Source organism: Lepidochelys olivacea (genome assembly GCF_965140295.1).
Source record: "Lepidochelys olivacea isolate rLepOli2 genome assembly, chromosome: 1".
Taxonomy (NCBI): Eukaryota; Metazoa; Chordata; order Testudines; family Cheloniidae; genus Lepidochelys; species Lepidochelys olivacea.
The window spans coordinates 178492159-178520123 of NC_140411.1; the positions used below are offsets into that span (position 1 = coordinate 178492159).

The window sequence follows — 27965 nt, forward strand, 5'->3', positions numbered from 1 at the left end:
CTCTAGCAGTACCAGTGGGGGGGGAGCGGCCCCCATGACCCCTGGTGCGGTATAAGAGAGAGCTGCATGCTTACCCCCACCCTCAGTTCCTTCTTGCTGACAGTGAAGGTGCATTGGAACTGCTCTGCTCCAGCTTTGCTGTAGCTCGTCCCCAGAATCGTTCGTTCTTTCGTTCATTCGTTCAGCGTTAGTACCTGTAGTTAGTTAGCTGTTTAATTAGTTCGTGAGCCCGGGCCAGGGCATGCCCTGCACCCCGGGGTTTAAGTCGTGTGGCTCTTGTAGGCGTTCTATGCCAAGAAGTGACCCCCATACAGACTGTTTGTGCTGCTTGGGAGAAACCCATATCAGTGAAAGGTGCAAGATTTGCAAGTTGTTTAAGCCTCGGACCAAAAGAGAAAGGGACATTAAGCTCTGGGCCATCCTGATGGAGTAGGCACTGACCCTGACCCCGACCCCGACCCCAGCACGCTGCTCCAAACCAGCACTGCAGTGTCAATACACAGTGACCCTCCAGTGTCATCGACTAGTTGGCACTGCTCCCCATCCAAGTCTGGGATGGAGGCTAGGTCCATATTGGGCTGTCCTCGATCCCCATTGGGCCCCAGGCTTCCGACTCACGTTGAGTGGAGTAGCTTGGCCCCTTCGAAACAGGCCTCTCTGGATGTCCAGATGCCGTCCATGTCTGTGCCTGGAGTGCCACTGATGTTGGCCCTGTGCTCCAGAGGTAAGCCGCCCCTGGGATCTCTGCAGTCGCCTGCGACCCAGTATCAGTCTCTGTCGAGGGAACATTCTCGACGCCGATCACCGCCCAGCGATCACTCGGGGCAGAGTCCAGGTGGATTGCTCTTGACGCTGACCAGAGTGTCTGGCTGGGTTCTGTCCGGCCGGGACTCGCGGCACCGCTTGTCCTCAAGGAGCAAATATTGGTGGGGCCACGGCAGGCCTCGTCTCGGAGAGAGTACCACGGTCAGTCACAGTGCGGTCGTCGACACCGTTCCTGCTCCAAGTCTCCGCTAAGACATCGCAGCCCCGGGCGTCGATCGCCGGCGTCTTGACCTCCAGTTTACTTCCTCCCCACCCAACCATCCCCCCCCATCCCTCTTGGGGGGACCCCCTCATGAAGCTCTGCTTGAGCAGGAGGTGGGGCAGCTCCTAGAACTAGCAGCAATAGAGATGGTTCCTGAGGAGTTCATGGGCAAGGGGTATTACTCCTGTTATTTCCTTATCCCGAAGGCCAAAGGGGGGCTCAGGCCCATCCTGGACCTCTGAAGTCTGAACCAGTATATGGTGAAGCTCAAGTTCCTCATGGTCTCCCTGGATCCCGGGGCCTGGTATGCTGCCCTTGATCTACAGGATGCATACTTCCTCACATAGTTGAGGGGGCACAGGTGCTTCCTCCCATTTCGTGCTGGTACCGAATCATTACCAATTCAGTGTTCTCCCATTTGGTCTGTCAACTGCCCCCAGGGTGTTTACAAAATGCATGTCGGTGGTAGCAGCCTACCTCAGACGGCGGGCTGTCGAGATATTTCCCTATCTGGACGATTGTCTGGTCAAAGGTTTACCACCTGCAACAGGGAGGTGCAACACCTGTTGGTAAACAACACCAAGTCCACATTAGTCCCAGTCCAATGCATAGAGTTTATTGGGGCTCTCCTGGACGCAGTGTCGGCCAGGGCGCCTCTCCTGCCAGACAGATTCGAGACCCTGAAAGGTCTTATCGACTTGATCACAAGGTTTCAGGTGACGACAGCCAGAGTTTGCCTGCAACTCTTGGGTCACATGTTGGCGTGCACATACGTGGTCCGTCACGCCAGACTCAGGGTGAGGCCCCTCCAGCTCTGGTTGGCCTCGAAGTTCTCCCAGGCTACAGACAGGATGGACAAGGTCCGCACTGTGCCGGACTCTGTGATCACCTCCCTGTGATGGTGGTCCGCCCCAAACAACATGCTCCAACGGGTCCCATTCAGGGACAGGGCCCCATCGTTGGAGCTGGTGTCCGATGCATCGGACCTGGGTTGGGGGTCCCATGTGGGGAACTTTCAGACCCAAGGCCTGTGCTTGCCTCAAGACCTGACCCTACATATAAATGTCAAGGAGCTCAGGGAGGTGCGGCTGGCGTTCATGGCCTTCCGCTCGCACCTGGAGGGCAAGGTAGTAAGGGTTCTCATGGACAACATGGCCTCTATGTTCAAAATCAACACGCAAGGCAGGGCCCGATCATCTGCCCTCTGCCACGAAGTCCTCAGGCGGTGGGACTTCTGTATGACCCACGACATCCACCTGAAGGCCTTCCACCTACTGGGCGCTCGGAACAGGAGGGCAGATTGCTTGAGCAGGGACTTTTCCTCACAACACGAGTGGTCCCTCCACCTGGAAGTGGCCCACCGGCTCTTCGAAGGTGGGGAACTCCCCAGGTGGACTTATTTGCGACTCAGCAGAACTGGCGATGCCCCCGGTTCTGCTCCAGGGAAGGCCTGGGGAGGGGCGCTGTCTTGGAGCGCTGCCTTTCTCATGTCCTTGTCAGGCCGGCTTCTCTATGCCTTTTCCCCTGTTCCCTCTAATCAGCAGGGTCCTAGAGAAGATAAAGATGGACAAGGCCTGGGTCCTCCTGATTGCCCCGGCGTGGCCCAGGCAGCATTAGTACGGGACCCTCGCAGGCGTGGTGGTAGCTCCTCCATGGCGTTTGCTGCTCCACCCGGACCCACTCTCTCAGGACCAGGGCCGCTTCCTCCATCCCAGCCTCAAGGTTCAACACGTCCTCCTCAAAAGTAGATGACCCTCCACTTGCCGCGCTTATTTGGCGAAGTGGTCCCGGTTCTCTAGGTGGGTGGCGGACCAGGGTGTCTCCCCAGTGGCCATCCTGATCCAGCTTATCCTTGATTATCCCCTCCATCTGAGGGCCCAGGGCCTGGCGCCCTCGTCCGTCAAGGTGCACCTGGCGGCCATATCGGCCTTCCATCCACCAGTGCAAGGGCACACGGTATTTTTCCATGCTGTGACTGGCCGGTTCCTTAAGGGTTTGGACCATCTTTTTCTATATTCTAGACCCCTAGTCCTGCAGACCTAAACCTGCTGGGGTCTGGGGCTCCTGTTTGAACCACTGGCCACGTGTTCCTGGTCTCTCCTCTTGTGGAAGGTGGCCTTCCTGGTTGCAATCATGTTGGCCAGGCGGGTCTTGGAGCTCAGGGCCCTGACTTCTGAGCTGCCGTACATGGTATTTCATACGGATAAGGTCCAGCTCTGCCCACACCCTGCGTTCCTCCGAAAGGTGGTCTCCGCCTACCACATGGGTCAGGACATTTTTCTACTAGTTCTCTGCCCCAAGCCTTTACACGTCCAGTGAGGAGCGCCATCTCCACACGCTCGATGTGTGGCGGACTCTGGCTTTCTACCTCGAGTGGACCAAACCATTCAGAAAGTCCTTGCAATTGTTCATCGCCTCAACTGAGTGCGTGAGGGGCCAGCCGATTTCCACTCAGTGGCTTTCTAATCGGATCACTTCATGCATCCACTCCTGCTATGAGCTGCCGGGTGTCCCTCCGCCATCCATTGTCAGGGCACACTCGACTCGGGCACAGGCCTCGTCGGCTGCCTTCGTGGCCCATGTCCCCTTCCAGGACATATGTAGGGCCACCACATGGTCTTCAGTTCACACTTTCACCTCACACTATGTGATCGTCCCTCAAACCAGGGATGACACCAGGTTTGGCAGGGCAGTCCTCTATCCTGGGAATTTGTGAACTCCTACCCACCTCCAAAAGAAATAGCTTGGAATCACCCATTGTGGAATACACCATGAGCAATCACTCAAAGAAGAAAAGACAGTTACCTTTTCTGTAACTGGTGTTCTTTGAGATGTTGCTCATGTCTATTCCACATCCCATCCTCCTTCCCCTCTGTTGGAGTTGTCTGGCAAGAAGGAACTGAGGGTGGGGGGAGCGTGGAGCTCCCCCTATCCCGAGCCAGGCAGGCGCCTCTCCAGGGATCGCGGGGGGCACTGCCCTCCTCTTCTCCCCCTCCCTCCCCAACGGGTGCAGATAGGGCAAAAACTTCCGGCACACGTAGCAAGCATGCACACCTATTGTGGAATAGACATGAGCAACACATCTCGAAGAACAGCAGTTACGGAAAAGGTAACTGTCTTTTCCCTGCCTCTACTGGAAATACATTGCCTGATGCACCATAGGACTTCATTAACCTTTTCCATTGCCTCATCACATTAGTGGCTCATAGTCATCCTGTGATCAATCCATACATCTAAGTCTTTCTCCTTCTCTGTCTCCTCTAATGGATATGTGCCCAGTTAATAGAAAAAAATCTTGTTGTTAGTGCAAAGTCATGTATTTAGGGACTATTAAATTTTATCCCATTTCTTATTACTCCAGTTTACAAGTTTGTCCAGATCATCTTGTATGATATTCTGGTTCTCCTCCGTCTTGGCAAAACCTCCCAACTTTGTATCATCTGAAAAAGTTATTAGCATGCTCCTGCTTCTTGTGCCAAAGTCAGTAATAAAAATGTTAAATAAGATTGGTCCCAAGACTGATCCCTGAGGAACTCCACTCATAACCTCTCTCCATCCTGAGAGTTCACCTTTTCAGTTTGACCCATTTGTAGTTGCCCCTTTAACCAGTTCTTTATCCACCTTTCAATTCTTCTATTAATCCCAATGTTCTCCAATCAATTAATAGTTTCCCATATGGAACTGTATCAAATGCCTTACTGAAATCCAGGTAGATTAGATCTACTGCATTTTCTTTGTCTAAAAAATCAGTTATCTTCTCAAAGAAAGAGATCGGATTGGTCTGACATGATCTAACTTTTGTAAAATCATGTTGTGTTTTATCCTAGCTACCATTCACCTTTATCTTCTTAACTATTTTCTCTCTCAAAATTTGTTCCAAGACATTGCATACAATTGAGGTCAAACTAACAGGCCTGTAGCTTCCTGGGTCACTTCTCCTCCTCCTCCTCCTTCTCCCCCCCCCACCCTTTTTCATAACAATAGGAGCTATATTAGCAATTCTTAGAACATCCGAGTTTACGGATTCATAGAAACCATTGCTATTGGGCTGCAACTTCATGTGCCAGTTCCTTCAATATTCTTGAATGGAGATTATCCGGGCCCCCCAGTTTAGTCCCATTAAACTGATTGAGTCTGACTTCCACCTTGGGTGTGGTAATTTCTACTTCCATATCCCCATTAGCCACCCCGCCGCTAACTTTAAGCTCTTAATTGCCTCAGTTTTGAATAAGTCTAAAGTATTTTGTTTAGGTGTTGGGTCATGCCTAGATTAGCTTTAATCTCCACCCCATCCTCAGTGCTTAACAAGGAAAGAAGAGGGGCCACTTTCTTTTTATTTGTATGGCTATAGAACCTTTTTTACTATCGGTTTTAATTCCCTTTGCAAGGGTCCAGCTCTGCCTGGCTATTGGCTGTTCTCACTTTATGCCTGCACTTTCTGACCTCCAAGAAGTAACTTGCCTTTCTGATCCATCTCATCGTCCATTCCTTGTAGGCTTTCTTTTAATCACCTGTTTGAGATGCTTGCTCATCTAGGTTGGTCTGCAACCCTTCCCTACAAATTTTTTTCCCCTTGCTTGGGACTCAGGCAAGTAATTTCAAAAAAGTAATTTCAAGCCGCCGCCGCCTCATTCAGATCCTTGAATTTTTTCAATTCAGTCCACTTCCCTAACTAATGCCCTTAATTTTTTCAAGTTAGCCCTTTTGAAAGCAAGGACCCTAGTTCTAGATATATTTGTCTTTATCCTTCCATTTAGTTTGAACTGAATTAGCTCATGATGACTCAAACCAAGGTTATTCCCTACAACCAGTTCTTCTGAGGTCCTCACTACTACTCACCAATACCAGATCTAAAATGCCATCACCTCTTGTTGGTTTAGTGACTGATTTGTTTGGTGAAGAAATCTGTCGGTGATCACAGCCAGGAAAATCTGAGCCCTACTATTATTAGTAGCTCTTCTCCTGTAATCTGTATCAAAGTTTCCCATAATCACACAACTCCCAGTAGTTTTTATTTCACTAAAAACGTTAGAGGTGGCTATCCATATCCAAATCCAGATCTGGGGGTCTGTAGCATACCCTAAGCACTAGCCTGAAGAACCTCTATTAGCTTTCTTCCCCAAAGTGATTTTGACCCAAGCAGACTGTTATCCATTCCATCACTTCTAATTTCTTTAGTCTGCCTCATCCTTCATACCTTTAAAATTGCTGTCTGGGAGGTAAGGTGATGGAGTAGTATTGTATATGATCAGTTCAAATTTACATCCCCACAGTATTTTCTTTTTCAGCTTTGTGTGAGAGACTAAGGTTGCATGTGAGTCCTTGAGAGACACCTTCCTGCTGGGAAAGGAGGACTTTCAAACCATTAAAATATCTCCAGCTTCCTGAAAATTTAAGTAGCCTCCCCCGTTGGCTGAAAAGAATGTAATAGGCCTAAGTTGGCACTGAGGCCTGGTCTACACCTAAAATTTAGATCAACCTAGCTACATCACTCAGATGTGAAAAACTAACACCTTAATATAGTTAAGCTACTGTAAGCCCTGGTATAGACTCTGCTGGGTCAATGGAAGAATTAGTCAGAGAATAAAATGCTGCTTTGTTTAAGTCCCAGGAGCTTGTATCATCTTTAGAAAAATCAGTAAAGTCTGGGGAATGTTAGTAGTAATAAAAATGTTACATTTGAGTCGTAGCTGACACAATCTACTGAAGGTTTGTTGTGTCCTTGTGGGAACCTCCTCAATGTTACTGAAAACATACGTAGACAATTTTTTTCTTTTAATTATTTCACTTATGTTTTGCTGATTTCCTTTGTACTAGCTCATGTAATACTATATAGCACTACACCTCTGCCCCGATATAACGCAACCTGATATAACACGGGTTTGCATACAACGCAGTAAAGCTCCGACACGCTGCTCTGAGCAGCTTGTTAAGGGTGCCGGGCCGAGGGGTTGGATAAGGGGCAGAGGGTCTAGGGAGCAGTCATGGGCTCCCCCAAACAGGGTCTGGGAGGCAGGAGCAGTGGGGGGGCACTTTTGGGGGTCCCGCAGTCCCAGAGTGGCCCGGGAGATTAGTGGGAGGCTGGGAGCAGCCCACTCCGCTTCCCTAGCCCCGGCCCCAGCCCCATCGCTCGGGGGAGGGGGCTTGGGGGAAGAGATTCCCCCCCCCCCCTCCGCCCCCAAACTCACCAACAGCGATGGAAGCGGAGCAGCCCGGCCCCAGCCCGCTCCACTCCACCAGCTTCCAGCCGTGGTGCTCCACTGCCCACCGCAGGTGAGTGCAGGACCTTTTCCCCAGCACCACCTCCTGCTCTCCCCCTGACACGGCTGGGGCCGGGGCAATGAAAGCGGTGTGGGCTGGGGCCGCGTTGCTCCGCTTCCCGCTGCTGGTGAGTGCTGGGCAGGGGGTGTAGATAGGAGTCGGAGCAGACAGGGAGCAGGGGGGATGGGGTCCTAGGGGTGATTAGGGACGGGGGTCTCTGGAGGGGGAGGTCAGGGAACAAGGAACAGGGAGGGCCAAAGCACAATATAATGCAGTCTCACCTATAATGTGGTGTGATTTTTTTTGTTGTCTCTCAAGGACCGCGTTATATTGGGGTAGAGGTGTAGTTGGAATGGTAGTGAAAGTATGTAATTAAACCCTTTCATAATTAAACTAAGCCCCAACAAAGTTCAAGTAACATTGGCAGCCAGATTTTTATCTGGTAAAACAAGGCAATTCAGAGTTAACCTCAACTCTGTGCTTTTGGAATTTTAAGACCTAATGGTATACTAAATCATTAGTTCTCAAGCAAGGAGCTCTTTATCAAATTATTTGCCAAAATTCAGGACTCGTCCATATTTAATATAAATGTTCTGCTCGGCTTCTTCTGATCTTCAGCCTTACTGGTGTTGCAATAGGAGCTTGGGCTATGGCTGCTATAGCACTGGAGTTGCAAGTGCCAAGTGACCTGGGGCAAATAAATTTAGACCAGCTTACAAAATGTTGAGCACGGGGTTTACGCCTGGTGCCACTGAGAAGAGTGAATGACTTGAGGGGAAAAGGTGGCTAGGTTGCTTCAACAAATGATCATGCAAAGTGCTGTGTGCTCTGGCCTGACCTGACATGCATTTGATATGCCCCATTCCCTGATGGGGGAGTAGAGAAGCTAGCCTACCAAAAGCAGGTGGAGCTAGGGTTGCAGATCTTGGCCCTCAAAGTGAGTGTGTGTGTGTGTGTGTGTGTGGTCGGGGGAAATGGCATATTGGGTGTATTGTTACAGCATGGCTGCATTCTCTATTATATAACAGTATTTCAATTTACTATCTCTTAATTGCTCCTGCCTTTTTACCTTATCTCTCCCTGCACTTCACTTTCTTTCTTCATTTATTTTCTGGGTCTCTTTTTCACTTAATCTCTTTGGTCTATCTTCCCTCATGTTCTTTCAGTCCCTCGCTGTTTCCTTTCTGTCTTTTCCTTCCTCCTCCTGCTCTGTTTTAATTTAGCCACCAATCCCCACCCTCCATCTCTCCATCCTTTCTAGTACTTCACTTTTCTGATCAATCTATCATACCTCTGTTCCCCTGCATCTCCTCCAAAATCCATTCAGATCCAGCCTCTGCTCAGGACCAGCCCTCTTGGAAATTACTGGGAATATGATGGCACCTTTTGAGAGAACAAGCCACCCTCCTGAGGCTGTCTGAGGTTAGCACAAAAATGGAGGGTATAAACATGGCTGCTTGATGTGTGTTGTCAAAAAGACTGATAGAATGGCCTCCCAGCCTTGACTCCTTTCATGCAGCTCATTGCAAGGACAAAGGGGAGGAAGCTAGCTGGGGAACTTTCCTCTTTCTCCCAGCACAGAACAGGCAGAGGTGAGGATTTAAACTAAGATCGGCTCAGAAGCAGAGGGAGCTATAGGACTGGGGCAGAAGACCCCGGTTTAGGAACCCTTGGTTTAAATCCTTCAGTTTGGCGATAACTACACACTTGTCTGATGGGTTTGCTGTAAGGATAGAGGCTAGACGTGCTTCTGCAGATCCTTGCTTTTTGGAATTAAAATTAGATCCGTGTGTGTGTTTTGTGAGATTAATCTTTTTAACAATTGCAGTATAATACACTGTGTACATAACCGCTCCCCTCAATGCAAAAGTTTTGGTAGTTTTTTTTTTTAGGTTTAATATTAAAGATCTGACTTGCACTGACAAAAAGCAAAGCAATTATTAAAGTCCATCGTTAACTCAAAAAGTAATCTAAATGTCTCTGAACTCATGTAAACTCTGCTTCAGTCACCTTCCATGGTAGCTGATACCACGTTTATTACCTTTAGCATGAAAAAGTTTTGCCTAATTTACACGGAGTTTGTCATCAGTTTTTTTTTTTTTTTTCCCTCTCACCAGGAAAGAGAAGACTTTAAAGGTGATCTAGTAGCTTTTCAAAATTATTCAATGTCTCCTCCTTTCTTCCCCTCACCCCGCCCCCATTACATTTTCCTGAGATCAGGTATCCTTGTTCTATGTCAAAGGGCTTGTCTACTCTGGGGACATGTAGGAAACTGAATCCAAAACAACTAGAGATGTGAATTTAAAGTAGATCGAACTGCATTAAACCCCTGTGTGGGTACACACATTCAGAATTAAAGTGGCCTTAATAATGTTTCACTTAATTCACAGAAGTGAATTAATTAAATTTAAACCGAATTCATCTTTTGGTTGGTTTATCCCCGACCTACAGCTTTGTGTGTGTAAACCCACACCCAGAATTGGCTAAATTATGGTTTTGCCTATGTGTTGTTCTATGTCGAGGTTCTCAACCTTTTCCTTTGAGGCCCTGCAAACATGCTATAACAACTCCATGGCCCAGAAGAGCCACGGTAACTGGTTTTCTGTATATAGCAGCCAGGGCCAGCATTAAGGGTAGCAAGCAGGGCAATTGCCCAGGGTCCCATGCCATAGGAGGCATCGTGAAGCTAAGTTGCTCAGGCTTCTGCTTCAGCCCCAGCCCCAGGTGATGGGGATCAGGGCTCCACGCTTCAGCCCTATGCAGTGGGACTTCAGCTTTCTGCTCTGGGCCTCAGCAAGTCTAACACTGGTCCTGCTTGGTGGACCCCCCTAGGGTGATCAGATGTCCCAATTTTATAGGGACAGCCCTGATATTTGGGGCTTTTTCTTATATAGGTGCCTATTACCCCTCACCCTGTCCCAATTTTTCACATTTGCTGCTGCCTGGTCATCCTAACCCCCTGAAACCTGCTTGCGGCCCCCCAGGGGGCCCCGGACCCCTGGTTGAGAAGCACTGTCCTATGTGTTTTTCATGCTTGCTTTTACATAAACTAGGAGCCTGATCCTGAACATAACTCCCTATAGAACTCCCCTTGAACTCTGGGGGAGGATAAATACTCCTTAAACCAATCACTTTTCAACTGATTGAGTCTTGTAAATTCCAACATTAACACAGTCCTCCTTGGAATTGCTGAACTTTCTTATAAGAAGGCTAATTGTCTCCAAATATGCAACCAGGGATTATATTGCTTTATAACATGTTATTCAAGAGGCAAAAACATTGATGGGGATACTATCAAGGATGCTAGGTCCCAAATTTGACTAACTGTAACTTTTCTTATCACTGTCTTGCAAAGTTCAGGTAAATGGTCAAGTTTGTCCTAGATAGTGTTTGTTTTTCAACATTTATTTTTGTGGAGGTGGGGGAAAGGTAAGTTATGAGCAGCCATGAACAACCCTTGACGTCAACAAATGGTAAAGCAAAACAGGCTGCTGCAACGACTGTGTCTAGTATGCTGTCTATGGCATCTTTCTTTTTGAAACACTACACGGGGTGCTCTGAGGGGTCCAGGATTGAAGCCTGAGTAGGGGGTAACAGCTGGTGAGATGGGATCAGTGAGGACACACATTGCCTGTGCGGTTGGGAGCAATCTTCAGGAAAGTTTAATACACTTCTTAACAACTCCACTGTCCCCTGTTACATGAGTCTCATGGACAAGTGTAGAATGGAAAGATCAGGCTAGCCTAGCATGAATTTAATAAAGCCACACCGCTGCAGGCCCTGAAACCAGACTGAAGACACATTGCCTGGGTTGTCATGTGCCTCCAGGGGACCACTGAGACCTGTGATGCTTGGGAGCTGAACTCCCTGCTTCTTTGGTAGAAGGGGCAAATCACCTACTGAAAGTAGGAAACTTGGAGGTGTACATGACAATATAGCCACTCCTGCTGCTGTTCTCATGGGGCTAGGTGATGTGAGCTGCCATATAAGTAAGTGTGTGTGTGTATAAATAAAAAGTATAGCTTAATAGTATTCCTTTAACATGCGCAACATTGCTTTATGTATTAAGAAAACAAGAAACGTTTAGTAATAGAAGAGAGACTAGCAGGATTAGAAAAATTAGGGTGAATAATTTTTTTGATGTGTAAGTAGGTGTTTTCACTGTAGCTATGGCAAAATTCTGGTCAACACAATTTGTATTGGAGTGGTAAACTTTTATGCCAATTTTGCAACGTTGATATAAACATATTTTGTAAGTATTCCATGTTGTCATAGTCTTCCAGTTTTTAGCATGAGTTTAGTTCTCATTGCACATCTGGTAGCTCATCTTCAAAGAAATTTTCTGGGCTAGCATTACTTTATATTGCAATTTCTAAAAAAATACTCTCCAGTTGCTTATCCATTAGAACCTTCCTGTTCTTTGAAATGGTTCTTGTTCTTATGTTCTTCTTTGCATTACTTGACTTCACGTTCTCCACTTAAGAAATGGGAGAATACCAGTATTTCATATGCTTAATAGTATTGTTTTTGTTGGCATTACGTAGTTATTTGCTTTTTAAGTGTTTTTGGGCTCAATCCTGTAAGCCCTTTCTCATGTAAAATTGAACCCAATGGTATTGATTTGAGTAGCGTTGTTCATGATCAAGCCCTATCCCTGTTCTGTATTATGGTTGCTTGGAATTTTTATTGAAATGGTTAGGTCTTAGCTTATCATTGGTAGGCATGTTTGGAAATATAGAGAAGATAGGAATTCTGACTTTGGCACAATCCATTTTATTAACATGAAGACTTCCTGACCTCAATTGAATTAATGTAACTACAAAAATTTGTTGTGAAGAAAATCTACTCACTGCATTTGTAAAGAGTTTACTACTAAAACAAAAAATAATTTTTATCTTTTTGATCAGATAAGTAACAATAAAAGGAATAAATCTACCAAAAGAGCATAAGATGACCATGTTAAGTTCTCTGGATACCCTAGGACTAGTAATATTATAGTACAATCTTTCTGCCTTTTTTTGTTCTAATTTTGAAAGAATCAAAGGTGTATGTTCTACATGTTAAGATGAGCTATAATAAAACATACATGGAAAATGTGGCAGCAATCCAAGGACATTAGTATGCATGCCTCCATCTAGCTGGATGGCAGCTAGCATTCATTCTCAACTTTCTGGTGAGTTCTAAGCAGTCAGCTTGGCTGGCATACGATCTCAGTGAACTGTACCTAATTTGAAGGATAAAAATTTGAATTTAAGGCCTTCAGTATACCAACTGAGAGAATTGGTTTATGAATATAAAACATGCAGTATAAGGTTTTTGTAGAAATAGTTTCTGGACACTACTTCCTCAAAGTTAGGGATATTTTGAATTTTATATTTGTCATGTTCAGGCACAAGGTCCACATTTTTGCAATAGATATATTATAGAAATTAAGAATGGGAAAGACTTGCTAGATTTTTATCTAGCAGTTATAACTGACTTTTTGGTTAAGTTTTTAGTTTTGGAATATCTATTAGTGCTTTTCCTTCATTTTTGCTTTTCCATCATTAGAGGCTTCAGATTTGTTTACTAATATGAGTAATTCTTTATAAATCTGTTAGGCTTTTATGCATGGTTTCTTTATCCTCCTTACTCTCACCCCCCCCCCCCTTTCCATTTTAATGGGCATGATCCTGAGAGACCCATTATTTAACCAAGAGTTGAAGCCTTTCAGGGTCAGGCTTAATATTGGTCCAACTATTTTGTGGTATACAAGTTAAATGTACAGAATGGCAATTGCCAGGATCCATTTTCTATATCTTTTTGAAGATAATACTACATTTACTTTCTCTCAGTACTGTACCTCCTGATCAGCCATGATTTCTCAGAACTAATTCAGAGTGGCAATAAGATAGTGCAACAACAGAGTGATATTTTACCGCTTCTCTTGATGTGACTAGTGTTCTACAAACCATTTCTTCCATTATTAATTATGTAATGCAAAACATTGAATATTTTTGAGTGAGATTTTTTTTTAATATTAGTATGGGTCTAATGCATACTTGGGAGTAGCAGAGGAAGGACTGATGTATCTGTCATGACTTTAATTTAGCCAGCTTTTCTGCAGTCGTATTCCTTTTAGTTTTTTTATGCCTGTGTTAATTATTGAATATTAGTCAACCATAAATGAAAGTAATTTGAACGTGACAGACTCCTGTAAATATTGTTAAATCAGTATGTACCAAAAGCACATTCAGCTGTTCTTCACCTGCTGAGTCAGTAGTTGAATCTTTCCCTGGTTCTCTGGAGGTGGCTGGTGTACAGCTTCGTGAGCCAGGGGAGTAAGGGGTAAGCTGTGCCCCCCCAGGGTGGTGATTGGCATTTCATCACTGCCAATGGTAATCCGCCAGTCAGGAAAGAAGGTTCCTGCTTGTAGCTTTCTGAACAGTCCTGTATTCTTATAAATGCATACATCATGCATCTTCTCTGACCAGCCAACATTGATGTCAGTGAAGTGTCCCTGGTGGTTCACCAGCGCTTGCTTAACCATAGCAACCATCTTTTGCTTAACCATCTTTTTTCTTTTGATGCACTATGTGACAAGGTGGTCTGGTGCTAAGAAGGGGGGTGTGTGCCATGTATTGTTCCACCACAATTTGGGACCCCTCTTGCTGCAAATCCATCCATTATGTCCTATATTTTGCTGAGAATCACAGTCCTCTGTAGCAGGAAACAATTAATGGCCCTACACACTTGCATTACATTGGCCCCCCATAGTGGATTTTCCAACTCCAAAATGATTTTCCATTGACCAGTAGCAATCTAGCAAGTTTCCACAGTGTGATCTCTGTAGTTGATTCCACTTGCTTCACCACTGTCAGTGCAGCTTTCATTGTGGTCCCCGTGCTGGAGGATTGGGGCAAGCTCAGCACCAGAACCAGGAATGTCGCCTTGCATATCTGAAGCTTTTCAGTCACCACTCATCATCCTATGCCTGCATTACGATGCAATCCCACCTGTCAGTGCTCATTTCTTGGGCCCTGAAGTGGCTTTCCACCATCTGCAGCCACCCGGTGAGCAGCACCATCAATTATGAATTGATTCTTGCTATGTTCCACAGCAATCTGCCCTCTTGGAAATTGTTACATTCACCACGTTTCTTCTTGTGGCTCTTCAAGTACTGGAGAATCGTGTGTTCTGTGCTTGCAACACTCCTGACAACAGTGCAGAACCATGCAGGCTCCATGCTTCTGTCAGAGATGGCAGACAGTGACAAGTCTCATGCGGGTTTGTTAGTTTTTGCTCCTGTGAAAATCTCATGTGCTAGAGATTGCATTATGTGGTGGAGAAAATTACAGTCCCAGTCACCCCTGCATGACTTAGTTCTGCCCACCATGCATTGCCAATACCTCCCAAAAGACAATGCACTGGACAGTGACGAGTTGCACACTGGGGTGCCTATCCGTGGTGTGCCGCACTGTACATTTAAACAAGCACTCCTTGTGAGCATGTGCACCACGATATAGAAGGAACCAAGTATGCATGTGCAGAAGTGATCTATGAATTGTGGTGGCTTTATGCTGACATAACTTGCATTGGAAAAAGTTGTAGTGTGGATATGCTATAACACCCCATATAGACAAGCCCTAAAGTGTTTCCTACAGATGGCTATGCTTCTATTACTAATCAGTGTGATGCAAGACAGCAGTAGTGCATTCGAAGAGCTGGGTATTGCAATCCTCAAAGAAGGAAAAACTACCGTATATACTTGTTCATAAGCTGAATATTTTTGGTTTAAAAAAAAAAGTGACATATCAAAGAGTGGGGGTCGGCTTATAAACGGGTCTACACCAAAATTTGATTTTAAACTCTATGAAATCATTGAACACCTAATACGTTGTCATTTTGTTTACCTGGAGCGTCTCATGGCATGGAGCCCTTCAGTTCCCTGTGGCCACGGTTTGCCATTCCCAGCCAATGGGAGCTGAGGGGCTCCATGCCTGCGGACACTCCAGTTAAACAGGTTTCAGAGTAGCAGCCGTGTTAGTCTGTATTCGCAAAAAGAAAAGGAGGACTTGTGGCACCTTAGAGACTAACCAATTTATTAGAGCATAAGCTTTCGTGAGCTACAGCTCACTTCCTCAGATGCATATCGTGGAAACTGCAGCAGGCTTTATATATACACAGAGAATATGAAACAATACCTATTCCCACCCCACTGTCCTGCTGGTAATAGCTTATCTAAAGTGATTTCCAGCACAAATCCAGGTTTTCTCACCCTCCACCCCCCCACACAAATTCACTCTCCTGCTGGTGATAGCCCATCCAAAGTGACAACTCTTTACACAATGTGCATGACAATCAAGCTGGGCTATTTCCTGCATAAATCCAGGTTCTCACATCCCCCCACCCCCATACACACAGAAACTCACTCTCCTGCTGGTAATAGCTCATCCAAACTGACCACTCTTTAACTTGAAGAGTGGTCAGTTTGGATGAGCTATTACCAGCAGGAGAGTGAGTTTCTGTGTGTATGGGGGTGGGGGGATGTGAGAACCTGGATTTATGCAGGAAATAGCCCAGCTTGATTGTCATGCACATTGTGTAAAGAGTTGTCACTTTGGATGGGCTATCACCAGCAGGAGAGTGAATTTGTGTGGGGGGGTGGAGGGTGAGAAAACCTGGATTTGTGCTGGAAATCACTTTAGATAAGCTATTACCAGCAGGACAGTGGGGTGGGAATAGGTATTGTTTCATATTCTCTGTGTATATATAAAGCCTGCTGCAGTTTCCACGATATGCATCTGAGGAAGTGAGCTGTAGCTCACGAAAGCTTATGCTCTAATAAATTGGTTAGTCTCTAAGGTGCCACAAGTCCTCCTTTCCAGTTAAACAAAACGTCCCGACCCGTCAGCAGCTTACCCTGATGGGCTAGGAGCCAAAGTTTGCCAACCCCTGAAATACAGGATCAGCTTATGAAAGGGTCATGCAGTTTTTACTATTTTTACCTATCCATCTTTGGCGGGGGGGTTGGCTTATAAACGAATGGGCTAATGAACGAGTATATATGGTATACTAAATTTAATCTTGCTGGCAATACTAATGACCTCCTAATAGGTTTTTTCCTTCTGTAATATATATGCTTTGATGATCTTCAGGACATGCTGCAAGGCCCACTGTAAAATTGTAACCATCTAAAGCAGTGGTTCCCAACCTCCACAAGACTGTGGCGGACGCTGGACACCCCGCCGCCGAAATGCTGCCGCTGAGAAGCGGCAGCGGCAAGAAGCGGCGCCGCCAAAATGCCGCCAGGGAATGGCAATGTTTCTCGGTGGCATTTCGGCAGTGGGGTGTCCTGTAGGCACACACAAATGCCCCAGCGGGCACCATGGTGCCCCCCGGGCACAGTGTTGGGGACCCCTGATGTAAAGGGAGTGAACTCTTCCTTATGTTTGCCCAAACGAAAGGGGAAAAGATTTGTTTGATGTTGAAGGATGTTTTTGCTGTGGCTGACATATCGGAGGAACATGAAAACAGTTAGTCCTTGCAAAAAATATCTACCTAATAGCATCATCTTCACTGCTTACAGGGATTATTTGCTGCTTGCTGATCTACTGTAAAATTAAAGTTTATATGATGGTCAGCTCACACATCTTAAAATGTTTTTCTCATTCTTGAACTTCAATGGCAATAGAGCAGTGAAGTTCTTCACAACTTGATGAATTTTCTCACTGACCGAGACTATCCCTTGAACGGTAGATGTCTGTCCTATCGCTGTAATCTGTTACTGAATACAAAATTGTGTAAGTTTCTTGAAGGTTTTAGTTACAGCACTTGAAAAAATGTCCTGAGCTTTAAGGAAGTTGTGCCAATTGCTATTTGAAGTGGGTTGTTTAGTCCAGAACAATGTCTGCATGTATTGTGGGGTGTGGTGTGGGTGGTTGTTTGTTTTTAAATCCTAACAGTTTCAGAAAATAATTTGTAATCACAAGTGCGCAACCCTTCTAGTAATACTTCTTCATACACACAGCTTTAGTGAAAGGTTAAAGAAAATATGACTTAAGAATGTTATTTTGAGATTATTCTTTATAAACCTTTTATTTTGGGGTTGAGGATCTACTTAACAGGGGTGGGCAAACTACAGGTCGCATCTAGCCCATCAGGCCTTTTAATTCGGTCCTCAAGCTCCCATCGGGGAGAGGGGTCAGGGTTGGTGGCTTGCTGCCTGTCTCCCGGAAGCAGCGGCATGTCCCACTCCAGCTCCAACATGTAGTGGCAGCCAGGGGGCTCTCCACACGCTGCACCCACCCCAAGTGCCGCCCCCGCAGCTCCCATTGGCCACTGCTCAGGCAGTCCCAGGGACAGCCCTGAGGAGCACCAGAGCAATGGTCTTGGAGGCTGCCCCGGGGCCAGCTGCACCAGCTGCTGCTCAGGCGGCTGGCTCCAGGGAAGCACCTGGTGCTGTGCCTTCACATAGGAACTGTTGGGGGGGGCATGCCACTGCTTCTAGGAGCTGCAGGGGTGGCGCCTCTGGACGGGGCAGCGCACAGAGCCGCCTGGCTGCACCTCCGCATAGAGCGACATGATGCTGCTTCCAGGAGGTGCTTGAGGTAAGCACTGCCCTGAGTTGAGTGCATGCCCCCGCTCCCCCTCACACATACTCCAGCCCTGAACCCCCTCCCGAACTCCTCAGTCCCAGTCTGAAGCACCCTCCTGCACCCCAAACCCCTCATCTGCAGCCCCATACTAGAGCCCACACCCCCAGCCAGAGTTCTCACACCCCCTCCCCGGCACCTCAACCCCCTCCCATGCCTTGAATTCCTCACTTCTGGCCCTACCCCAAAGCCCACACTCCAACCCCCAATTTCATGAGCATTCATGGCCTGCCATACAATTTTTATACCCAGATGTGGCCCTCAGGTGAAAAAGTTTGCCCACCCCTATACTATAACAATGGTTGAACATCTTTGAGCACCTGTACCAGCTTGGTAGAGAAGACCTCAGATCTAGTAGGCAGCACCTAGTATGTCCCATTTAGTTCCCTAATTTGTATATAGCTTGGGCTGCTATAAATCTTTGTAAGACAAATACTTGAAGTAGTCCGATGTGTATTGTAAGCTAGAATATATGTCGCTGAATAGGAGGTGGACAACAGCAATGCAAGAAAGCCTAGAGTGGGGCTAATCATCAATGCCATGACCCCTCTTCCATGGTAATCAATTGTAACCTTTCAACTAACTGACTGCACTGAGAGTTGGATTGAGTCCTAACTACCAGCTTCTGCTCCCACTAAGATTCTCAATTATGTGAATGGAAGGAGGATTGGATTGGATATTGTATGGAGTGGAGGCTACATTTCCAGAACTAAGGTGAATATTAGATAAGTAACCACTTGTGTGTTTTGTGTTGTTTTTTTTTTAAGGTTGAATGAAGATGCCTAATAACGTTAAAATTCTTAGCTGTAGTTGGCTATGTGTAAGGCTGTGATTCTGTCATGGATTCCATGACTTTCCATGACCCCTGAGACTTTCACAGCTGCAATGGCCAGTTCAGCTGGTCCCAGGGCTGCCAGAGCAACTGGCCCCAGGGCCAGCTACTCAGGCACCCCGCGGCCAGCCACGCCAGACACTGCTCAGGCAGTCCTGGGGTGGCTGGCCCTGGGGAGTGCCTGAGTAACGGGTGCTCCCCGGGGCCAGTAGTCCCGGGACGAAGCAGGGGTCCCCGGGGCCTTGGAGCAGGTGTGGCTGGAGGCAATCAGCCCCCGCAGCCAGTGAAGGGTCTAGCAGTCAGCCCCAGGAGCTGCTAAGTTTTAGTCAGGGGTATTTATAGAGTAAAAGTCATGGCCAGGTCACTGGCTGTGAATTCTTGTTTATTGCCTATGACCTGTCCATGACTTTTACTAAAAATACCTGTGACTAAATCTTAGCCTTAGCTGTGTGCAGTTTAAATAATTTGGGTGTGAGATCCACTGACTCAGTATCGAGCTAACTAAGGACAAAGTTGCATGGCGGAATCAAGCCAAAAGCCCTTGAAACTTGCTTCAAACGGTTCAAAGTGCAAAATCAATAAAATAAGGGCAAGACCTTTTGCCTTTTAGATGCACTTTGGCACACTCTGCAAGAAAGAAGTTCATAATTTTGTTGAGTAAAAGCCATCGGCTGTCTGGAGATGAGCACTGGCACTACAAGCTTAAATTATTATATAATACAGGAATAGGAATGGCTAAAGATGAACTGAAGCGCATTTGAGGGAAAAATGACACCTGAATTCCCTAATGAATATTGTCACCAGGAATCACAGTAAACTCTTCAGTTACCATTTGGCACCTCTGTTGTTACTCCCATGCTTACCATACGCTGGACCTGTGGCATCGGTATTGCTGTTGATCGTTGCTGGAGCTGTGCACTCATGATTTATTGATTCACTATGCCTGTCCGGTTCTCAAGACTCTTACTTCTTATCCTAAAGGACATAGAATACCAAATTTAAAAAAATACATAAAACGGTCACCCACCAAACATTTCCAGTCTTTGCATTTCATGACTAAATAATTTTATCTCCATTCTGTATTCACTGGGCTTCTCTGTATTTTGCACAGGGACTATCTAGGGGGAATACATTACAGAAAGAAATCAAGTTACTTGGTTTTCAAAGGCAATTGCAAAGTATTGTAAAGACAACCATAGTAGACATAGTGAATGTTCAGGATTTAATGTTCCAGTTTCATAGATTCCCCGTTATAGTGACACTAGTGTCCCACTGTATGGTGGGTATATGAGTAATAACAGCATGTCAGGTGTCCTCAGGGTAGCAATTTATTTCGGTCTTTTTAAAATGTAAGCTTGGGTAATGCAATTTAAGAAATTACTTTTCTTCAAGTTTCTGATATTCATTTGGGCAGTCAGGTACTGCTAAAACTATTTTTGATAGTTAATATTTAACAATCAGATGTTGGGTTTTTCTTTCCCAAAACCAGATCTTCTCTGTTACAAGGAGTGTGAGTGTGTGGGGGAGTGACAGAATTTTTTATTTTTTTTTTTTTAAGTGGGAGAGACATCTATCATAGAGACTTGCAAGGTTTCATATTGCGAGACTTGCTGAGCAAGGCCTCATACAAGGGGCTGCAGGGGAGAGCAGAGCAAACACAATTTTAAAAGATGTTTTTCAATATTTCTTTAAAAAAAAGTTTAGACATCTTTCTTAGATTTTTTTTTTTTTTTTTTTTTTTTTAAAAAGTGCATCTCTGCTGTGCACACAGCCAGAAAGCTATGCTTGTGAATATTTACAATGACCATGAGGAGAAACCCTTGACAGGTGGTGGTGCTTTTGTATTTTACTAACGTAAACCAGTGAAGCTATGTGAAAAATCTGCATTAAGGGTTAAGGCCCTGCTTTAGCAAAAAACTCAAGCACTTGCTTAACTGTAAGCTAGTAAGTCCTCATTGACACTTGTGGGAGTGCTCACCTACATACAGGTAAGCAAATGCTTAAGTCCTTGTATGAGCTGGAAACACATTCATTAATGTGTGCAAAGCTGCTATGATCATGAGGCCCGTGTAAGTAATTGTGAGGTCCATGTGTCTGTCTAATCAGCCAGTAAAGCCCTAAAAATGGTGATGCTAACTGTGGAGATGTAGCAACATGTGTAAGAAATGATTCAATTGAATATATCTCACCAGGGGGACACCATGAAAGCCCCAAGTGCAAATTTAAATCTGCCCTCTTCTGGCAAAACGCCTTTTTGGAGGTGGTTGGTGCAGTGGTTCTCAACCTATTTACCATTGTGGGCTACATCCTGTACTACCTGTATGGCCCTGAGGATGTCACATGGGCCGCAGCACTGTGCTGATTGGGCTGCAAGCAGCTCATGGGCTGCAGGTTGAGACCCGCTGGTGCAGACCCATGGGGCTCAGTAGGGGCCATGATTCAAACAATGTGTACATTTCTACTAACACTCTACCACCACCACCCCTCCACAAAAAAGGGTGGAGGGATGAGGGGCTACAAAAGCACATGGATGTTATCCAAAGACTTTAGCCCAGATAAGTTGCTTGTTTTAAATTGTTACGCTAAAGTCCAAATTCTGCTGTTTCTGTTAAAAATGCTTTTTCTTTTTCTATCTATTTCAAATGGTTCACAACTATCTTTACAACTTTTAATCAATAATGCTCTGTTTACTAAAAACAAATTCAAGCTTAAAGCAGCAACAATAACTGACATTACCTCTATTACTAAGGATTATGTGCATCCTCATAGTAGCTATTAAGTGTTTATTAGAAGTTTACTGTAAAAGCTTTCTGTGCTCATGCAGCTAAATAAGCTTGGTCTCTTATCCTTCAGTCATTTTTGGAGGTGTTTTGTTTCTATTGTCTGTAAGGCACATAATTAGAAAAGCTGATTTTTCTTTTTTGTAAAGCAAACCCCACCCCACCAAATTTATCACTGTTGTCTGCATTATGACTTTTAAAACCTGTGAAAGGATGTTTGATAGTGAGCAGCATGATGTGTGGCTGTTGTCTTTGTGGAAGACTAATATGCAGTGCTGAACTATGATAGTAAGAACAGTGTTTGAGACTGCACAGTGCAACAGGATCCATGTCATGGTCATAGTACAATTTTTAAATTGTTCATTTTTTGATAGGGCGGATCTCAAATGAGAGTGTGCAGTGGCTTACAAAGGGGAACTTTAGCTTTTATAGATTTAATTCTGTAGTTGGTAGAGTTCCAATTGAGAGGAGGATAAATTGTGATGAGAGTTCCACAATCCCTATCTCCTTTTTGGTTGATTAACTGGGGTGGGGGGAGAAAGGGGAGGGTGTTCATGTGTGTATTATAGACAGCACACACAATCATCCATGTTTAAAGAATGTTAAATGGCTGCAAAATCAAGAACTCAGCCATTAGAAAATGCCAGAATTAAGGATGATGCATGGATACACAATGATAGTCTTGCCTAATATCACAAAGCAGATCGAGGTGGGGGGAAGAACCAAGTGGATCAACAAGAATCCTACTTTCTGGAACAAGGTGTTCCTCTGCAGAGACAAAGCATGACAGATTTTAGGCCCAGTGACCGATTGCCTGACTTGGTACAGTTGTGATGGATAAATGTATCTGTATGGTTGAATTCCATGCATATGGGTGTAGAGTGCCACACCGTAACTCTTGGTATGTGCATATAGGTGCTGTATGTGTATGTAGGCATTCCACCTCTTGTTTGATGTTCTAAAGACATTCCGATTTTGGACGTTCTCACTGGAGTGCTAAAACTCCAGAATGAAGCTATTAACTTGCATTTTGTTTTCTGGCTCCTGGGTTTGGCATGACTACATTCTCTGTCAAACTTGGCAGCATCTGTTGCCTGACTTAAAAGCTTTCATTGCGTCTTTAACGCACCCTGTTCAGCCAGGTCATTGCAACACATTTTTGTTTTTGTTTTGAGGAGCTTCACAACACTTGGTGGCGATAGTCGGGGAACTAGTAAGATTTCTGCCTCCACTGTGTGTAGTTCAATTACATGAAGGAAAAATTTGGGAGGCCACTTATGCTGCACTACATTTCACTGCATACTTATGGTATAAAAGGCATCATAGTACTTTCTTCTAGAGGGACTTATAATACATAGACTTAAGGGATTCTCTCCTAGTCCCTGCCTAATGAATGTTAAAATAGAAAGATTACTAAAAAATGAAGTGTAGAAAACAGTCTTGCAATGGCAGTGAGATAATTTAGACTTGATGACCCAGTAGTTCTTTTTCACCTGTGTTTGCTGCCTGTGTGTTCTTCTAATGCACAAAGGACACAGAAGGAGTTAATGCAGAAATTCAGTGGGCCTAATCCTTGGCTCTGGCCAAGCTGTGCTTTCTGCAGGGCCCTAAATGGGGAAGGGTTGCAAAGGCAATCTTATGCCACCATTTATTCCCCAATCTGGCCACAGTCACATGTCTGGGAAGTGCTCATGCCCAACTGCCAGTGATCCTTAGGGGCTCCTCTGACAGCAATGAATATAGTGGCACTTCACCCAAACAAAATAAGTACATTTGAAACTTGGGAGATCTATGAGGTGTTTCACACTGTGTAGCTTCCCTCTGTGGTGATAAATGTTGACAGTTCCTTCATATTTATCTGAAAACAGACTGTTGAAGTAGGCTGTTTTGTGAGAAGAGTTGTCATTCACAGGAGTGACCAATTGAGCCCATTTTAGCAGTAGATGGGTAGTGCTGTAACAGTTGTGATAGAATTGCCAAAGCAATATTATCTTTTCAGTAAACTTAAATATCTTTCTTGTCTATAGTAGAGCCAAGTACTTTAAAAGACAATGTACAATAGCAGATTAAATTAAACTGTAAGTGCATAGCCGGTGAAGAACTGGAGCACCCTCTGCTGTTAGTGGGCTCCTTTTCCAATTCTCCTTCCCCAAGGACTTGTCTGGCCTATACGTTGTAAATGTTAAAAGGCATTTCTAAAGTGTCATGGTGATTTCTCACAACTACGATGAGTCTGTTTTTGACCCAGCTTTACTTGTAATTTCCTACAACAGTTGTATTGTTACTGTTGACCAAATCAGCCATTGTAATGTGAGGTAGGTTATGTGGTTAAGCCATTTTTTTTCCATTTACATACACCAAAGTCCAGGTAGTTTTCTATCCGCTGATACAGAAAGCTGCCTTTTATTTATTTATTTTTTGGGGGGGTACCTAGAACATTTTTATTTCTTCAGATAAAAAATGAAGTAGAGGATTCTGTGCAGAAACACATCTCTGAATAATATGCTTCTTTTTAGTAAGAGTGTTGATAGTTCTTAAATGACACTGACAAATTCACTTGGTGAATACAACTCCTATTTGTCAGCCAATTGAAGGGAGCCATCAGCCAGATAACCTGGTGAAACTGAGGCAGGCTGACTGTTCTTGTCTACTCCAAGTACACTTCCCAGCTCTACCAGGCTTGTCACATGTAGACATCCCCTACTTGAGTGATTCCTTACTACCTTGCAAGTCCTTAAGTCTTAATCAGCCTTTCCCTGTATGTACTCAAATGCACAAGGTGGCTGAGAAGAAAAACATTTTTGTTGCATGCAGTTCACCTACTACCCACCTCCACCGTCCTTGTGGAAGGGGGCCTCTTTTCCCACTGTAAGAGAATCAGGCCCTTCATGACTATATAGGGTTGCCAGATTCTGAGGTGCTGAGCACCCTCTGCTCCCATTGAATTCTTAAGATTGGGCCCAGAGAGAATAAGATTGTTACTGCAGTGTCCTGTAATAAATATAAGAGCAGCAGAAAAATAACATAGTTCAGGTTTAAGGAGGGGGGAGGGGAATGCTGTGTAGTGGGGTTGCTGAATATTCACTGTTAATAACCGTACCATCCTTAGCGCATGCTTGCTTACATAATTTTGAAGGAATGCAGCTGGTTAAACTGTGTGCATCTGTTGCTTATTAAACTGTCTTTAGAATGCCTACACTACGATGCCTTCTGCATGAGAAGGGTTAAGAGGAGACAATATTCTGTCAAAGACCTTGGTTTTAATTTTGCCTCTCACACTGGCACAGATCCTGCTAAGAGCAGCCCAGATTAGTACGGAAAACCTTTGAAGAGATTTAAGATGTCCTTCAGCCAGTTTGAAGGTTTTGTCTTGCAAATCCAGTACAAGGGCGCCTGCAGGCATCTCGACCCTTGCTGTGCTGCTGATGCAGCTCAAGGTCACACTAACCCGCCCTGTGACATTCAACAACAAAATTATGCGGTGAAACTGCTTCAGCATTCAGCCAGCCAACCAACAACTTCCTCAGTTCCTCACTAAAGGAAGAAGTGTTCCTTTCTGTTTTTTGGCTTCGTGGATTTTTGCTGTAGGAAATAATCCAGGATTTCTGGTGTGTGTGATGACAAGGTCATTTCTTAATTAGAACACATGTAAAGAACAAAGCTAAATGGCTTCAAAACAGCTTTGTAGTTGATGGAGAGGATTTAAATTATTTAAAGAGAGAGTCACCCAAGTATGATGGAAACTGAATTCTAAAGACATTAACTCTTTCACTGCGCTGCGATTTCCATGTGTTACTCAAAAAGAAATGTCAAACTTCATGAGAAATATTCTAATTGCTATTAAATGAACATTATCCATCTATTTACAAATAAGACAATAATGTGCATATAATGATGATCTGTATCTGAACTATAAAAGTCAGGGAACTTATTTTCTTTTTACCCTGAAATGCTACTCATGGCTATAGAACAAGAGTATAAAACTTTTTCTGAAAGATCAGTGAATTCATTCCTGCTGCTGTATTATTCTTTTAACTGGTTCTCAGTGTATGTATATAAATGTTTTGACTTTTTGTGTTCAAAACTGTTAACTTAAGAAATTTGGACTAGTTCCCCTACCACTAAAAAATATTATGAAGGAGAAGCCCTGTGGAAGATATATTTGAGAGGAGGGAGAGAGTGCTCATTTGTAATATAAAAAAGAGCTAACTGCAGTTAAACTTAAAACTCAATTTTTTTGCACAATACATAACATGTCTTGGAATAGGAATTTTTTATTGGATTTTGTGTTTGGTCCAAAATACGTGTGCAAAATACTGATTCAGTACTGTTAACAGTGTGCTGGGGTGCTTTATATTGGTCATCAATATTTTTTCTGTCCTTTTTTTCTTTCTTCCTCCCTTCCTTAACCCCCTACTTTTTTTCCTTTTGACCGTAGGGTAGGAAATAGCTCAAAAGATAGCCCAAAAATTTACTATAATGCTGTTGTAATAGACTTGAGAGGAGGAGAAGGAAAGGATGAGTATTTAGTGTCCTGTAGAGCCTGGCTTTCATGCACAGCTGCAAATTGCTGTCCTCTTAAACCACGAACTTAAGTTAGTTAGGCAGTTTACCAACTTTTTAAAAATATTATACATGAGGTAAGAAATTTTTTGCCAACAAACATGGAGTAACGTGACTGATAGCATTCTTTGTGCTTATACACAGTTGCTGCCTCAAGGAGAACTGAAATAAGGAGAAATATTTCCCCCTTAATCTGAAGTGTAACACAGTTGTTGACACTTCAAATAGAGATTTAAGGGCTTTCAAATGTAAATGAAATAACACATGGAGGATTTATAATTTGGATTGTTGTTCTGGTCTTTCTGGACAAACCTCCTCAATGTAGAATGTCAGATGCTGTGAACATTAAATGTCAGGCTGAAATTAACTCTTAGCATAGATAAATTGTGCTTGCTCTTGGTGGGGACCTCCCTATGAGAAGTGAAACTCAGCCTTTACCCAGATGAAAGGGTAAGAGTAGGAAATGCAACTTCTTTTCTTCTTGGGTTCCCTCCCCTCCCCCACCGCATTCTGCACTTGCTCTATGGCAGCAGGCATGTAAGAATAAAATGATGGAGGAAAACAGACTTCATGCAAGAAAAACGGATAGAAGAAAACTGATACACTGTGTAAAATCTGTACATTCTTGCCCTTGCCTGGGGTGTAGTATGCCCTTAACATTATGTGAGACCTAAGCTCACCTGCTAGTAACTTCTAATTTACTGTCCTAATTCATCGATTTGTTATCACTAATTGTACTTCATTTACTTCTGTGTAGTTTCCAGTACCTAAAGGGTTGAAAGGTTGCTGTAATTGGCACCCGCAGCTGCTCTTTCTTTTGACAGGGGATAATTTTGCAGCCTATGCTTTGTGTGACAGCTGCCTAATTGGGCATTCTCCCCTTGTAGCAAGCCTGCCTCCTCCAGCCTCCCTGCTGACAAATGGTGGTGGATTATAGATGAGGACATGCTGACCCATTCGACCTTGCTGAGACTGCGGGGAGGGGCCTCCTGCTACTTGAGGGAAGCTTTGGGTCATTTAAAGGACAAGGTCATGAGCCAGGTGGGGAAATGACATGATATCACATGACAATAGCCTGATGACACGGTCAGTATGTCAAGGACAAACTCATCTGTATTGATTATGCTTCTCTTTTTTTATATCTCATTGAAGCCACTGATGTTTCAAAAGTATTTTGTTAATTTTAAAGGTGGTAAAGTACCAAATGGTAACATCAGAGTTGTGTTTGAGTATTTTTACATTTATTTCTTCTTAATACAGATCCCACAGGAGAAGCAATATTCGTTAAGCCGTGTTAATAATGTTTTATAGTGGTGGCCTTGATGTATTTTATAAATGTGCGTACATACTCGGTTTTACTGCTAAAGAAATACCAAAAAGCAAATGCAGCTAGGCAAAATTAAAGGGGATATAAACTGCTGTTAAATTTTAACATTTCTCTTTCCAGACTTTGTATGGTGGTGATTCAGTAATTTACAATGTGCGGATGTGCACACCCACGTATTTATAATAAAAATATTTGTTTATATATGTGTTCATATCATGTAGTGGTAAAATATTATAATAGTTTAAAAGAAAGGAAGGAAAGTAAAATAAACGAATGTTTAAAGGAGAACTTTTAAAGTAGCTTTAGGGCTATGTGACTAAGGTAATGCCATGCCCATTTTAAGGGAGTAATGCAATATCCAACTATGCCAGCCAATAAAAACCTATTAAATGATTTTGAAAATATGTTATGAGTACTGCTGACAATATTTGAGAGCATCTGGATGTTACTTTGCTATGCTAATAAACTTCAAGGTAAATGAACAGCTTGTTTGACTTTTGCAATGTTAGACAAAAGTGAAATTCTTATTCTTACATAGATA

At 44.2% G+C, this 27965-nt stretch overlaps 1 protein-coding gene across 3 annotated transcripts in view; it reads left to right on the forward strand.

Moving 5' to 3' along the window:
• NRIP1 (nuclear receptor interacting protein 1) overlaps positions 1–27965 on the forward strand; it is a 97776-nt gene that overhangs the window by 35135 nt on the left and 34676 nt on the right. The window contains exon 2 of one of the 3 annotated variants that reach the window (XM_084628456.1): positions 26985–27183. The exons of the other annotated variants lie outside the window; for them this stretch is intronic. The gene's annotated coding sequence lies outside the window, so the exon portion shown is untranslated. The remainder of the gene's footprint in view (positions 1–26984; positions 27184–27965) is intronic. 3 annotated transcript variants of the gene reach the window in all.